Source organism: Pinus tabuliformis, chromosome 1_2 (genome assembly GCF_031772625.1).
Source record: "Pinus tabuliformis cultivar Carrire ecotype Pingquan chromosome 1_2, CPIR1, whole genome shotgun sequence".
Classification (NCBI taxonomy): Eukaryota; Viridiplantae; Streptophyta; class Pinopsida; order Pinales; family Pinaceae; genus Pinus; species Pinus tabuliformis.
In genome coordinates, this window is record NC_142298.1 from 409,130,576 (window position 1) to 409,146,371 (window position 15,796).

The following is a 15,796-nucleotide window of genomic DNA, read 5'->3' on the forward strand; positions in this document are numbered from 1 at the left end:
TTCAGCAGCACAGGTACCAGGGAGGGGCAAGCAGCCCATGATCGAGGAGGAGATGACCGGTGATCCGGACATTGACATCATCGATCTTGATACCCGCTCTCCTACCTCGGAGCTTCATGAGGCTATTCAGCAAAAAGAGGCGGAGAACCGCTTGTTGCAGCAGAAGCTAGAGATGGCTCAGTGGACCATCACATATCTTGAGCAGCGCAACAAACAGTTGGAGGATGAGCAAGCTCTTGATGAGTTGTGGAGGATTCGTAGTGACCACAACTTGAATCGAAGAAGACCCGGTGATCTATTGCCCGCTGATCGAGAGTCCATGCTTATCCAGCTCAATGCTCACTTGGAGAGGCTATTGGCTAAGGCCAACCAAGAGAAGAAATTGTTGAGAAACATGAAGAACCATTATTGGGCGAGAATGCATGTGTGCAAGGCAAAGATGAAGATGTTCCAAAGGCGGTTGGCCAAGGCACAAAAAAGGAGAAAGAGGCCCGATCCCCTCCATATCTTGGCCGAGGCTTCACTGAAGGACCAAGGCAGTAAATAGCCTAGCCACAGCACAAATCCCAAAAAATTTTGAGCATTTTGGGTAAATTTTGGTTTTTTCAGGCAATTACAGGTTTTCTCCATTAATGGGTCTCACCCCCCGCGCGACCCTTCATCCTGGCAACTCCATTTTGAAAAAAACTCAGCATTTCCAAATTTGTCATGAGAAGTTACATATGCTCATCAATGGACAAGAGATTTTATGAAGTTTTGGGCCTCCAGAAAATAAAAAAACAAGCAAAAAATGACTTTCTGCCACATTTTTGAGACACAGAAAGCAGTCTTGGGAGATTGCAATTTTGGAGTGGCAAATGACCACCAAATTCCGAAATTCCAGTTGGGTTGGAAAGTAGACTCACATACCTTTCCAACAAGCCTACTATTGCTCAATGTGGACACCTGGAAGTGCCCCAAAAGTGGTCCCAAATGCGCGCGACCCGTCAGGCAGAGGCGCGCGACCCATCAGGCAAATTTCTCCAAATTTCAGTGTACAGCTCAGAAAAACGCGATTTGACCCTGTTTGACTTTTTGGGGTGGATTATTATCCTCTTTGATGTAATTAATGTACTTTTATGACACTTTTACATTTATGTACCTCTTCTAGAAGATTCATTCATGGAAAAGGTGAAAATTAAATGAATGAATTGGTTTCCTAGCTTATAGAGGCAAGTTGTTTTGACTGCCTAGTTTGTAGTGCTTAGTTTAGAAGTGGTTGAAACAGCTCCTAGGATAGTGAGCTCGACCCATGGAGGCAGGGAAAGAGGTTAGATGATCTATATTATGTACTTTCTTGCTCATTTTCATGGTTGGACTCTTGAGGGAGAAGCTATCATTGTATTATTCACTGTATCTCTGCAATTTTTGGCTAAGGAAGACCAGGGTTTTGCAGTCCTTTTTGGGATTCTTGTGGTTACATGTATTGATGGTGTGTTTCTCTATGTACTTGTAAGTGTGTTATGTGAAATCATTTCCTTTCTTTTCCTTCTGCACATTAAGCAAACGAAGTGTTAAAGTAAGAATTCATGACTGTCATGCTCTGCTTTTAAGTTTGCTTAATTTCAATGTTTTCTACTGTTTAAGGAGAATTCAAAGTTATTGTTTGCTCTCCTTAGCTCCTCACCTGTCTTTCTCATCCATTCACCTCAAACTAAGGCATCAATACTGTCTCCTATCTCGCCCCAAAGAACCCCCTGCAGAAACTGTGTCCAATCCCCGCACCCAAAATTGCCATCCCCTCAATTTGCCACCAAAAACCCTAAAAACCCCAAATCAACCTTTTTGATCAGTTTACTAGCCTAAAATCAGTATTACCCTATTGGTCATCTCATCCATTGAAGATCTCACCAAGATAGACCGGAGAGAGCCCTCTCCCGCCCCGTAGGGCTAGCTACAAGGCGAAGTGGTTTGATGTTGCCTTAAGGTTTACCTTTCTCAGCCTGAGGTGAAATTTCAAGCGCTAACATACTGGCGACCATACTGGGGAGAACAAACGTGTTTGTGGGTTGATGTGTTTGTTTCATAAGTCTTAGACGGAGCCCGAAGTGATGCCAGGTAGCCTTCGAAACGCTTTTGCTTTGCATGAGCGGAAGTAGATAAACGCTGCTTCAGTCCATCTCCGTGAGCTTGTGAATACAACACTTCATTTTCATTTTACCCCAGTACATGTATCAAGTTCAGATCTGATTGTTGATAGTGGACAACGATCAGACACTTGAAAGGCTGAAATCATTCACTTGGCGACTCTAAATCAGTTTCGAGATCAGATCCAAAGACTCCACTGGAGGATGATCCCGACCAGCAGAAACATGAAAGGACAACATGGACAGATCAGGTATTCAAGTTGGAATTGCATCCAAGACATTTTGTTCTTTGTTCTAAATTATTTCTTCTCTTTTCCCAAGAATGTCAAGAAGGCTTTGCAAAGTATATTGTATTTGAGAAGAGATCCTCGACCTGCAGTTGATTCTTTCCCTTTGAAAAGTGTGAAAACCAAAGATTTGCATACCTTTGAGCTTGATCAAGACCTTTCTTCTAAATCTTGTGATGACCATCTTCAAATTGATGAATCTCAAGAGACCAAGATTGATTCTATACCTGCTGTACATACCCCTACACCTTGTAAAATTCCAGATCGGTATAAACCTCTTGTTTTACCTTCTGTTCTTCATGCTTTCCCCAAAAACTATGATCTATACTTGCCGAGGTTCGATGGTGAAAGTAAGAATGTCAACGCTGAGCAACATGTGCAGAATTTTCAAAATTTTCTAGATCTTTTTGAAGTTGATGAAGAAGATGTTAGTATAAGTCTTTTTGCTCTTTCTTTGCAAGCCAAAGTGAAGAGTTGGTTCAAAGCCCTGCCTGACGCAAGAATTTCAGATTTCCAACAGTTTGTCAAAGTTTTTCTCGACAGGTGGATGATCGGGCAGAACCTTTTCTTGATTGTAGAAGAGTATAATCAGTTGAAAAGGTTGCCAGGGGAGACAGTACAACAATTTTCAGCCAGATTTAACCAAGTTTATTATTCGATGCCAGTTGATATACGACCTTCTCCTAGATCTGCTCTCTTGCACTATCCGGGTGCCTTTGATCTGGAGATGGAGTTTCAGCTGAGAGAAAGGGATATTGCAACACTTCACGAGATGCAAAACAATGCAGTAAATGTAGAGGTGCATCTGCTGATCCGACGGGCAAGAATGAAGGAAGAAGAGATGAAAAACATAGATCCAGAAAAATCAACATCTCTAGAGGTAAAGCTTGACGTTTTGGTAAGTGCAGTGGAAGAAATGATGAAAAGGATCAACGCAAGAACTGCTTATGATGTTCAAGCTCATGGCTCGCTGATTGAAGAAGAACAAGTTGCTGATCCCAAACATTTTGTTTCTGATAATGATTGTTTTGTAGATCACCTTGGCGAAGAAACAACTGTTGATATGACCTGCATGCTTGATGATATGTTTTATACCGATGATTTGCCTCAGTATGATCAGTATGACGATGATTATGTTCTCCAAACAGAAGCTAATCTTGCAGACGAACCAGCAGCTAGTTTGTGGGAGGAAAAATTTCATTTTCAGCAGCTTGAATACAATATTCAGCCATCACATATCAGCTATGACATTGATGAGGAAAGTGTAGCAAAGTTTGAAGTAAGTGAAGGATCTTTGCCTTTTTGCTTTGATTCATTTCAGTTCATTAGAGATAACTACCATGCAATCAGAAATCAAATGTCAACAAGTTTTGATTTGGACCATCTTGAGGGCAATGAAGACCTTGTTCAAGACTTTTCATATCCAGATTTGCAGCACTCGAATGCCTTTGATTGTCAAGTTGCAAATAAAGACTTGGAAGCTGGAACATATGCTCAGATGATGCAAGATGATTCCATATCCTTTTGTTTTGAAGCATTTCAGTTTATAAGGCAGAATCTTTGTAAAATCTCTCAAGAACAAGATGAACAGCTAGAAGGATGTCAAGCATTTTCAATGGATACATTGCAACAGTCTTTTCAGGTTTTTCATGATCCAATAGTTGATGTTTTGGATGAGGTTTGCGGTCAAAGTCTTTCTCCATTGACTACATGTGAGCTTGAAACATGTGTTGATATGAATTTGATCCGGCAGCCGGTTTCTTTGTCATTTTCAGCAGAGGTCTCGTCACAAGGCTCAGATCAAAGTTTGCATTCATGGTATGAAGAGAAGAGAAGTAATCCATTGGATGAGCTAAGTTCCAGTGTGCTTGAATTTCAAGATCCTTATGCAGTGTTTTTGGAGGCGGATCAAGAATCCATATCATTCAAAGGATCTGTTTCTAAGTTGTCATGGGAGTTGCCTTTCAGTAGTTCTCTCTTGTTGTTCATAAGTGAGGAATTGTGGAAAATTCGAACAACAGATGGAAAACTTACTTGGTTACATTGGTTGTTTCATTTCACTTGATCAGGTGATGAATGAAACTGTTAGAGTAGGTTTTGATGAATAAGCTCCACTTTGAGCATCATTTCCAGTTTGTCAGTTGTGTTTAAGCATTGAGTCATTTTTTTAGTTGAGTGAGAGTCAATTTGTGTCATCCGAGTCATCAGTTTTCAACCATGCATTTTAGTTTGAGTTTTTGACTCCATCGCCCAATGGATGAAGGCACTGTCTAGCTCTCCCAGAGGTCTGCGGTTCTTGGCACCTCCAAGGAGCTACCATCCCCATTGGAGCCAATGTTAGAGTCGGTCTTGTCTCCCTCCATCAGCGATCAAAGCTCTTTGCATTTGCATAAGTAGGTGTCTCATCAGTGTCAATTTTTGCATCCCATTAGGCATGCCATAACCCTGATGGAGGAGCTGATGTCTTTGTCCCCCTCTTGGCATTGCTGGATCAAGTCATTTCAGTCCTTAGTCACTTTCAAGCTTGTCTTGTCTTGTCTTGAAGTCAAATTCTAGGTCTAGGGTTTTGGTCAAGTTTGTTTACAAGGTCATGTCTCTGAAGGTCAATAAGTGCTCAGCGAGCCAGAGGGATGATTTTAAAGGTGTTTCTTCGCAAATTTCTATCTTGTATAGTTAATTTTCACCTTGGATTTAAAAACCCTGTTTTTAAAGCCAAGATCATTTTTCAAATTTTTGTAAAAAGTGATGAAATTTCAAAAAACTTCCAAAGACAGCATGAAACCCTGGCTCCCTTGCCAAGATCCCTCAGATGATATCCCTGCAAAAAGTATCGAGCAAAAGCATTAAATGAGTCAATTTCAGGACAAAGGAAACCAAAATGGTCAATTTTATAAAGTGTCAAAGAAAAACATTAGAAAGTGGGTTTGGGCATGAAATTATTTCAAATCAAAGCTATAAAGGCCCAATCTCCCTCCATTGACCCTCATTGTGCATCCAAGTTACTTGCAAGAGTGATTGAGTGAAAGTTTGAGCAAATTTGGGAGCTGGCCAGGCGCGCGACCCGTCAGACCAGGTGCGCGACCCGTCAGAGGCGCGCGACCCGTCAAGCGCGTTCTGGCAGTGTAATTTTTCAACGGGTGCGACCCATCAGTGGCGCGCGACCCGTCAGCGCCCTCCTTACCAAACTGACTGCAAATTTATCCAAGGACCCTCCGAAATCGCCAAATTGCCTAAGGTAGGCTCTCCAACTTAAGAATGGTTGCTTGTTATGGTCAATGGGAATCTTAATTGCATTTTTAAAGGATCTCCATGTGCAAGAGAAAAGCTCCATGTTGCTGCATTTTAAATTTGTAAAATATGCCTAGGGTTTTATGCTGTTTGAAAGGTATTCCCCTTGTAATCATTTTCCCCATTTCCCATGTCATTTTCCTTGTCTTCCTATGTAAATTTCCCTTTTAAATTTGTAATGAAAAACTAAACCCTACCCCTTTTCCCTAAAAAAGAAAAATCAAGCTCTAACCCTACCTCTCATTATACCCATGTAAACAATGTATATAATGATGCATATGCAATGATATTTGCAATGTTTTTTCCCTTAAATCCCTGTTTTATATATTTATTCCCATTTTCCCTTTAAAAGTGTCCCTCCCCTAACATTTCCCCCGTGCTCCTTGTCCCCTTGAAACAGCATATAAATCAGCATTTTACAAGGCAGAAACAGCAGTACATTTTGGCCACTCTGCTCCTTAAACAATGTCAGAAACCGAAACCTATGAGCAGAGTGATGACCAGACATCAGCTTCAGAGATTGAGATACAGAGGAGACCTCATAAGGGTGGAAAGGGTGGTCATCATAGGCAAGAGGAGCCCACCTCTTTGATAGATTTACAAGCTTGTCCTATGGCAGTCTCATGTTTCCAGTACATGTCTTGCTATGAGTTTTTTGAGAGGATCTCTCGGATTCAGCACCACAGAGAGTTGGCTCGCCTATTTGTTTTACACTTGCATGATGGACATGTCAACCTTGCCGGGGTGGACTTTACATTGACACCCGAGGTGATTTCACAGGCCACAGGGATACCTAATGTCGGAGAGGTATGGAATAAGCGCAAGGTGCTGGACAGTGTTCATTTTGAGCCTTTCGTTAGACCAGCACTCATGAGACACTTGACAGGAGTGTTTCCCTTCAGATTTCTCAGGAGTTAGTATGCTCCCATGATGAGGCTCATCATGCTCTATTTTACCTATGAGGGTAGATTTTCACAGGTATATTCGTACCATATTCGCCTATTGATGCACTTCACACGGGTAAGGATGATGAACATCCCTGTTTTCTTCTATCAGAACATTGAGAGGATGGTGTCCATGATGCAGAGGAAGAGTACGACACAGCAATATAGGAGCCTTTACCATTATGGTTTGATTCAGCTAGTGGTATTACATCAGTTGGCTCAGCAGGGCATCTCATGGGAGGAGTTCATCTCTCGTGAGCTTTTCACAGCACCACCACCGCCACATCCTGAGGTTATTCACGAGGAGGGAGGACCATCACAGCAGCATGACATCCCCGTCACTAGACATGTTAGCTCCTCACCTTTGGTTACTTATCAGAGAGGCCAGAGGGCCTTATTTGCAGCAGCTCGGCGAGTACTTTCTCCACAGCATGTGGAAGGGGTCTCGCCTTCTTCATCGGCTCAACGAGTGTTATCTCCACATCAGGTGGAAGGGGCCTCACTTTCTTCAGCAGCACAGGTACCAGGGAGGGGCAAGCAGCCCATGATCGAGGAGGAGATGATCGGTGATCCGGACATTGACATCATCGATCTTGATACCTGCTCTCCTACCTCGGAGCTTCATGAGGCTATTCAGCAAAAAGAGGCGGAGAACCGCTTGTTGCAGCAGAAGCTAGAGATGGCTCAGTGGACCATCACATATCTCGAGCAGTGTAACAAATAGTTGGAGGATGAGCAAGCTCTTGATGAGTTGTGGAGGATTCGTAGTGACCGCAACTTGAATCGAAGAAGACCCGATGATCTATTGCCTGCTGACTGAGAGTCCATGCTTATCCAGCTCAATGCTCACTTGGAGAGGCTGTTGGCTAAGGCCAACCAAGAGAAGAAATTGTTGAGAAACATGAAGAACCATTATTGGGCGAGAATGCACGTGTGCAAGGCAAAGATGAAGATGTTCCAAAGGCGGTTGGCCAAGGCACAAAAAAGGAGAAAGAGGCCCGATCCCCTCCATATCTTGGCCGAGGCTTCACTGAAGGACCAAGGCACTAAATAGCCTAGCCACAGCACAAATCCCAAAAAATTTTGAGCATTTTGGGTAAATTTTGGTTTTTTCAGGCAATTACAGGTTTTCTCCATTAACGGGTCTCACCCCCCGCGCGACCCTTCATCCTGGCAACTCCATTTTGCAAAAAAATCAGCATTTCCAAATTTTTCATGAGAAGTTACATATTCTCATCAATGGACAAGAGATTTTTTGAAGTTTTGGGCCTCCAGAAAATAAAAAAACAAGCAAAAAATGACTTTCTGCCACATTTTTGAGACACAGAAAGCAGTCTTGGGAGATTGCAATTTTGGAGGGGCAAATGACCACCAAATTCAGAAATTCTAGTTGGGTTGGAAAGTAGACTCATAGACCTTTCCAATAAGCATACTCTTGCTCAATTTGGACACCTGGAAGTGCCCCAAAAGTGGTCCCAAAGGCGCGCGACCTGTCAGGCAAATTTCTCCAAATTTCAGTGTACAGCTCAGAAAAACGCAGTTTGACCCTGTTTGACTTTTTGGGGTGGATTATTATTCTCTTTGATGTAATTAATGTACTTTTATGACACTTTTACATTTATGTACCTCTTCTAGAAGATTCATTCATGGAAAAGGTGAAAATTAAATGAATGAATTGGTTTCCTAGCTTATAGAGGCAAGTTGTTTTGACTGCCTAGTTTGTAGTGCTTAGTTTAGAAGTGGTTGAAACAACTCCTAGGATAGTGAGCTCGACCCATGGAGGCAGGGAAAGAGGTTAGATGATCTATATTATGTACTTTCTTGCTCATTTTCATGGTTGGACTCTTGAGGGAGAAGCTATCATTGTATTATTCACTGTATCTCTGCAATTTTTGGCTAAGGAAGACTAGGGTTTTGCAGTCCTTTTTGGGATTCTTGTGGTTACATGTATTGATGGTGTGTTTCTTTATGTACTTGTAAGTGTGTTATGTGAAATCATTTCCTTTCTTTTCCTTCTGCACATTAAGCAAACGAAGTGTTAAAGTAAGAATTCATGACTGTCATGCTCTGCTTTTAAGTTTGCTTAATTTCAATGTTTTCTACTGTTTAAGGAGAATTCAAAGTTATTGTTTGCTCTCCTTAGCTCCTCACCTGTCTTTCTCATCCATTCACCTCAAACTAAGGCATCAATACTGTCTCCTATCTCGCCCCAAAGAACCCCCTGCAGAAACTGTGTCCAATCCCCGCACCCAAAATTGCCATCCCCTCAATTTGCCACCGAAAACCCTAAAAACCCCAAATCAACCTTTTTGATCAGTTTACTAGCCTAAAATCAGTGTTACCCTATTGGTCATCTCATCCATTGAAGATCTCACCGAGATAGACCAGAGAGAGCCCTCTCCCGCCCCGTAGGGCTAGCTACGAGGCGAAGTGGTTTGATGTTGCCTTGAGGTTTACCTTTCTCAGCCTGAGGTGAAATTTCAAGCGCTAACAGCTGCAACCTGAAATTATTCACTGGAAACTAGATTTATTTTTCTTTTTCTTTTTCTCTTTTTTTTTTTTGAAAAACAACTAGGGCGCCTCATGGAGGTTTTCACCCTAATTGCCTGCCCTGGGCGCCTCCAAGGGAGGTTTTCACCCAGAGATCTTATTCTCTTTTCTCTTTTTTCCAACCCATTGACCGCCTCGTGGAGGTTTTCAATCAATGAGCCAATCTAAGGCGCCCCCGAGGAGGTTTTCACCTTAGATTTCTATTTTCCTCTTTTTTCATTTTTTTCTTTTTCTTTTTTCTCTTTTTTTTTTTTCTACCCTACCCTACTTGAAAAACAAAATCATTTTCAAGTATAAGAATACTTCCAATGGAGCCATGTGCACATCGAGATTAGAGATAAACTGATGTGGAGGCTTGAAATGCATGCTTTGACAGCTATCCGGATCTCAGAGACCAAATGATTTGACTTTGAAGGGATCAAACATAGCTGAAGAAGAGAGTACTGCTGCAACTTAGTGACCGTCTGAAACCATATCTCAATATAGCTCTGATATCCTTGGTTCTTTTGCTGATCTGGATCATGTTTCATGTCACCTTCTAACATGACTTTCTCATCTTCCTCTTTTTGTTGATCTTTCTCTTGAGTACATGGAGGATTTGCTAGTAACCATGAGGGAACTCTCTCGATCTTTGATTCTAATCTCTTCTCTTCATCAAGTGCAACCCATGGTTCTTTGATCTCCTCTCTTGAATCTTCTTTTGCTGGATGTGATCCTTCAGTGCTTTCAATATAGTCTCTTTTTTGCAATACTCTTCCTGAGCTATGGTGAAGATCATTGAGCTCAAAAGGAGTTGTTCGGACATGTTGTGCCTCAGCTTTGCAATTGGGTTGAGCTACTCCAATGTGTGGATTTGGAAATGGTGGCATGGGTAGCTGAGTGGGGGTGTATATTTGAGATGGAGGTGGATGGGGTTGTGGTTGGGTAGGCATTTGGGGTTGCCTTGGTGGAGGAGGAGGTGATGGTTGCGGTTGAGCAGGTGGTGGAGGAAAAGAAGTGGGAGGAGTGTTGTACTGGGGCCTCCACCCCTGATAAGGTGCATTCCACTGAGGTTTTGGCCGAGCATAAGAGTGAAACGAATGAGCAACTGGTTGGGCATAATATGGATCTGTGAAGGAACAAGGAGGAGGTGTGAACCAGGAAGGATGAGCAGGGGGACCCCAAGAAGGCATGAAAGTGGCTTGATAAGGGTCATAATAGGTCTCGGATGTCCCTTGCAGTTCCTGCTGGTAAGATCTAGGTCCATGTGGCCTCCTTTGGTTCATATAATAGAGTGATTCAGTGGTTCCTTTGGCTCTCTGATATGCAGCTTTGATTTTGGGTAAGGAAGGGCACTGGTTTGTAGGATGGTCTTTTTCACAGACAAAACACACTTCTATGGAGTGCAATGGACATTCATTCCTAGGATGCTTTCTAGTGCACCTAGGACAAAAGATGGTCAAAGCCCTCTTGGCTTCCTCTTGCTTCCTTTGGATCCACAAGGTATCCAGTTGCATGGCAAGAAACTGCCTCATATCACTCTTGAAATCTTCCACCTGATCTTCAAATTCGTCTTTGGACAAGGTGCTGCTCCCAACATTTCTGCTTGTAGCCATTTGCTCCAGAGGAATGGTTTCTTCTTCTTCTTCCCTAGAGGTTCTTTAAATATGCCTTGATGTCCACCCAGGGGTTCTTCTTAATCACAGCCATCGAAGAAGAGAGAAGGTTGGCTATGTGAAGCAAAGGGGGGTGTTATGAAAATATTTTTCTAACTTATCTCTACTCCTACAAGGCATGAAAGGAAATCTTTTTGGTTGATTTTTGCTTTTTTCTACTTCTACCTGCAAAACTGAAATAGATTGAACTGCAACTAACTATCTTGCTAAAATGAAAATGCGAAATTGAAATGAAAGCAGGAAAGGACTAATCTATTTTGCCCAAATGAAATTGCAAGAATGAAATGCTAGTCTACGCTTGCAGAATTGAAATGCTAATCTACTCTTGCCGAAATGAAATTTCGGAATTGAAATGCTAATCTATGAAAGCGGGAAAGGCTAATCTACTTTTTCATAAACGAAATTGCATAATGGAAATGAAATAAACTACTTAGCAGAAGATTGTAGTGGAAAATAGAAGAAAAGCGGCAATCGCCAATACTCTGACGCTTCCCCGACAACGGTGCCAAAAAGATGGTGGGCTCCAGTACTGTAGCAATAATGCTACAACTCCTGGAACTCCCTTCTTTAATTTTATCAACCCGGTAGTTCGTAACAAACTTGGAAGCGACGGTGCTGTATGCACAAGTACTAGCTCTTGCCGCAGCTGTCACTTGGTCAGCTGGCACAAGTCCGCTAGGAGCTTAAGCCAACTTCTATGAGCTCTTAGAAGAAGCTTTTTAATTGATGGATGAAAGCTAACTCGAAGGAAGCTAATCTAATTGGAAAAAGAAACTGAAAGCCAAAAAGAAACGCAAACCCTAGCAAACCCTAGTTCTACCAACTAGTCCTACTGACGCAAAGGAGAGCATGCAAACTACTGAAAGAGATGCCATTACTTCTATGAAGGTAAAATACATGTGTCTAGACTACCTCTATCTGAAGAAAACATCTTTTTGTATTTTTGACTAAGTTGTTGGAATTATCATGCATGTGCTTCTAACTATTTTTGACTGTGCAGAGGTGGATCAAGGAGGATAAATGCTTGGGAAAGGTTGGGAAGGTTCAGAGAGGGTCTAAGGGGTCCCTAACACCCTTCCAAAGAGTCTCACAAAGTTTGGCTGCCAAGAAACCGTGTTTATGAGCTTCTACAAGAAGTCTGCAGGGGTTCTACAGGATGTTCTGTAATTCTTCTACAGGATGTTTCGAAATGGGATTTTGGAGCATGGATGGAGGGAAAAAGATGGAGGAATGAGTATGGAGGTGAAATAGGGGTGTGGAGAGGTCTAGGACTTGGTGGATGAGGCTAAGGAGCGATTGGATTTGTTTAAGGATGGAGGAAGCGATGATGCACAAGAATGTAGGAATTAGGGCAAGGTGGGGAAAGTATGGCAAATGAAGGGTACGAATCATGGACTAAGGGCTGGAGTAGATTATCTGATGGATTATGGGTAGATAGAGAAGGATAACAGGTGCTCTGCAAGTTATTTTTCGAATTTAACAAATGAAGACTTGGAAAATCAAGAACCTAATTACCTTGACCTAATCTGACCTAGATAATAGCAAAAGAAGTGAAACAGAAGTTTTTTTGCACAAAATCAGATGAACTAACTATGCAACTAAGCAATCATAACCCTAAGCATGCAGTCAAAACTGATATCAAGTTTGGCAACTAAGAATCCAACACTAATACTCACATGGTGAAGCAAAACAACATTTTTGTGGGCAGCAAGGTCACCTTTGTCCCAGCTCACGATCCCACTGAGGGAGAGGTAAGATCAGAGGTGCTTGAGCCCCTTTTTCCAAGGATCCTTTATGTTATTAATCTATCCAAATCCATATGAACATGAAAATCTACTTTAATCATCAAAAGCAACCTAAATAACACAACAAGTTTTAAATCTAAATAGCAGATTTTACTCTAAGAATGCAGCAAAGACACATGAAAGTAAACAAAGGAGGTACTGGGCGCTTGAGATGGGCCCAACCCCAAGAGCTACAGCCTCCTAAGAGAGATTTAGAGCTGGTGCAAAGCTGGATTCATCTTTATTGATCAAGAAATGAAGAGTTACATCAAAACTGTCCACAAGGAGAACTTGAAAATGAGCTGAAAGCAAAGCTAATCTACTGCCTAAAAATCGAACTACAAAATGACTACAACAAGACTATGAAATGACTAACTACCAGCTACAAATTGACTAACCACTAGCTAACCAAAATGAGGCCCTAAGCCTTCTTATTTATACAAATTGAGGACCCAACAGTCCTCCTAAACTTTAGGGACTCGGCTGCCCAAAACTTGTAGTTAACAACAGTCCTACTTGACTTGCTTGGCTGCCCTTGTGCTAATTGATTTGGTGGCCCTTGAACTCCGAGCTGATGGTGGAGAATTCGAGGTAAGGGCCCATAAATGAAGGGGACACCTTCCTACAAATCCTCTCCCTTGTTCTCCCACGAATCTGGCTGCCAAGTGCTCATTAAAACCTTCAATTTTGTCTCCAAGTTGACCAAAGAGGCTACACAAAGCACCAATTAGACTTGTTGGCATAATGACTAACCCAATTCACTCTATTAGCATAAATATAATAAAAAACATGCAATAAACTAATGAGAATGGTGGATTAAGTTGAATTAGGAGGTTGAATGAGCCCAAATAATTATCCATTTTTGGGGCTCATCACATGGTAGAAACCACTTGATTACCAGTCAATGATGTAAACTGTTAACAAGTGTGAGAGAAACCACCAGTAATGTCAATGGCTCTCAAAGTACTCAGTACAATCCATGAGATGTGAATAGATGTGTTGATGTCGAACATGTCACGGAATCCTTTGATCGAAGGTCAATGATGCAACCTATCATCGAAGGTGAGAAACCTGCCATTGAGGCATGCAGATCCCAAGGTACTGACAATTTCTAGATCATCTTTCTAAATAATGAGCTGAAGTCGATAGAAAGAGATCTGTCGTAGGCAAGCCCACAACACGAAATCATAGATCAAGTTTGAAGAAATTTAGTTGCAAGGACTGACTCAGGGATGGTCAAGATGGATGACATATATTTTGCAGATGAATGGCTTATTGCACTGACCTCTTGAACACATAATGACACAGCATATGGTTTGGTGACAATTGACCCAAAGTTAATACCCAGAAACCGGCTGAAGACTTTCAATATGGTTTGATCAACTGTTAGGCAAAGGATTTCCCAACCAGGCTCATTTTTCTCTCTTTTCCCCCACCATTTCTGGCAAGTACCTCTTTATTTTTGACAAACTTGAGGAGGATAACATTTGCTTGATTATAAGCTCATCCTTCGGATGAGTCCAACTTAGTTTAAATTCGAACCCTAAGAAGGAGTGGTCCGTTCCTGTTTGTAATTGAACAGGTCCTTTACTGTTAAATTTTAATGAGTCCAGTATAGGGGAAACTCGACGTTTTTCAATTTTAGAGAGTCTGAAAAACTTAAGAAAACTCCATGGTTGTCCTTTTTCGTAAATTTGTGTCTCCCAAGCCCAAAAAAGTATAAAATAATACTTGAGAGAATCGCTTGATCATTACGACCAAGGAGTACTTTTCGTAATTAGTGCCTCTGATCCGAAAAAGTAAAAAAGCGATCAATGACACGTCGTTTTATGACCAATATCGAATTTGAAACAACAAAAATCCGACAATATTTTCATGTTTTTACGGTCAGAAAAGGGCTGTAAGTGGACCGTCTTTTTAGCTCCGTTTTAACGAGTTTAAAAAGAAAAACTCGGCGATCTTTTCATGTTTTAGGAGTCAGAAAAGAGCTTAAAGGTGACTCTAATGTTTTTTCATTGAAAATGACCGATTTCGCCTGAAAAATCCATTATCCTAAACAAAAACTCAAACATTACTCATACCTATTTAAAATAGATAAAATGCTGCAAAAGTCACCTCTTTAAAGTGAAACATAAACAAATTAAAAACTCATTTATTAAAAAAACTTATAAAAAGGGCTTTTGTAAATTCATTTTTACCGTTTGAGTTTTGGGTGAGAAAATAGAGCTTTTGGTCAGAAACTTCTCGTGAAGATTGCGGAAAATCCGTCCGTTTGAATCGAACGCTGTCTCCTCCAGGTAATCTACATCATCCTACTCTTTAATTTAATCCGTTTCAAAGTTGTTTTTAGGCTTTAATTTCCTTTTTTAAGGGATTCTTAGGCTAGAAACCCGCGCGCGGGGGCTCGCAGGCACAACACAGGTAACCTGTGGACCCCGACTTTTTCATAACAGGAAAAAAGTCAAGGCTCCGCACCTGCCGTGAAGGCAAGGTGCGGACCCACGCACTGTCTCTAACAGAGAGGGTGCGGTCCCCGCAGCAAGGGTTTTTAAACCTACAATTCTCAAAATTCACCCAAAAACTTTGCTTTTAGACATTCTAATTTGCCTTCTTGTTGAATGTAGAGTATACATCATGCTTGATTGGCGAGAACAGGAGCATGAGGATGTAGATCTCACCGCAATAAATCATCAACCTTCGATTGATGCATTGAAGGCATGCGGCTTATACAAATTCTGGGCCATACCTAGCATGAGGGCCGAGGTAGACTTTTTGCAGTGGCTGGTAGAATGGTGGAGCATACAGGACCAGTGCTTCTTCATTGGTGGTCACCAGATCGAAATGGAGCCGGCAGACATATACTTTTTGACTGGTTTGCCTAAGAGAGGTGAACACTTGACTCTATTCGGGACTAGGCTAGGTGGTCAGTCTGTCGATAGCCTCCGGCTAGAGTTCTGCAACCACCAGACTAGAGACAAAGGGATAGACATCAAAACCATATCCCTTCCTGAACTGAAGGTAATAGCGTTTATTGTTACCAGGCTCTGAGGGAGTGTAGCACTACATGTAGCCACTGGATCCGAGATGCGGATGGCAGTAGACTGCTTTTGAGGCACCATCTTCAACTTGTGCGATGTTGTGTTGGCTAATATAAAAGGCCAA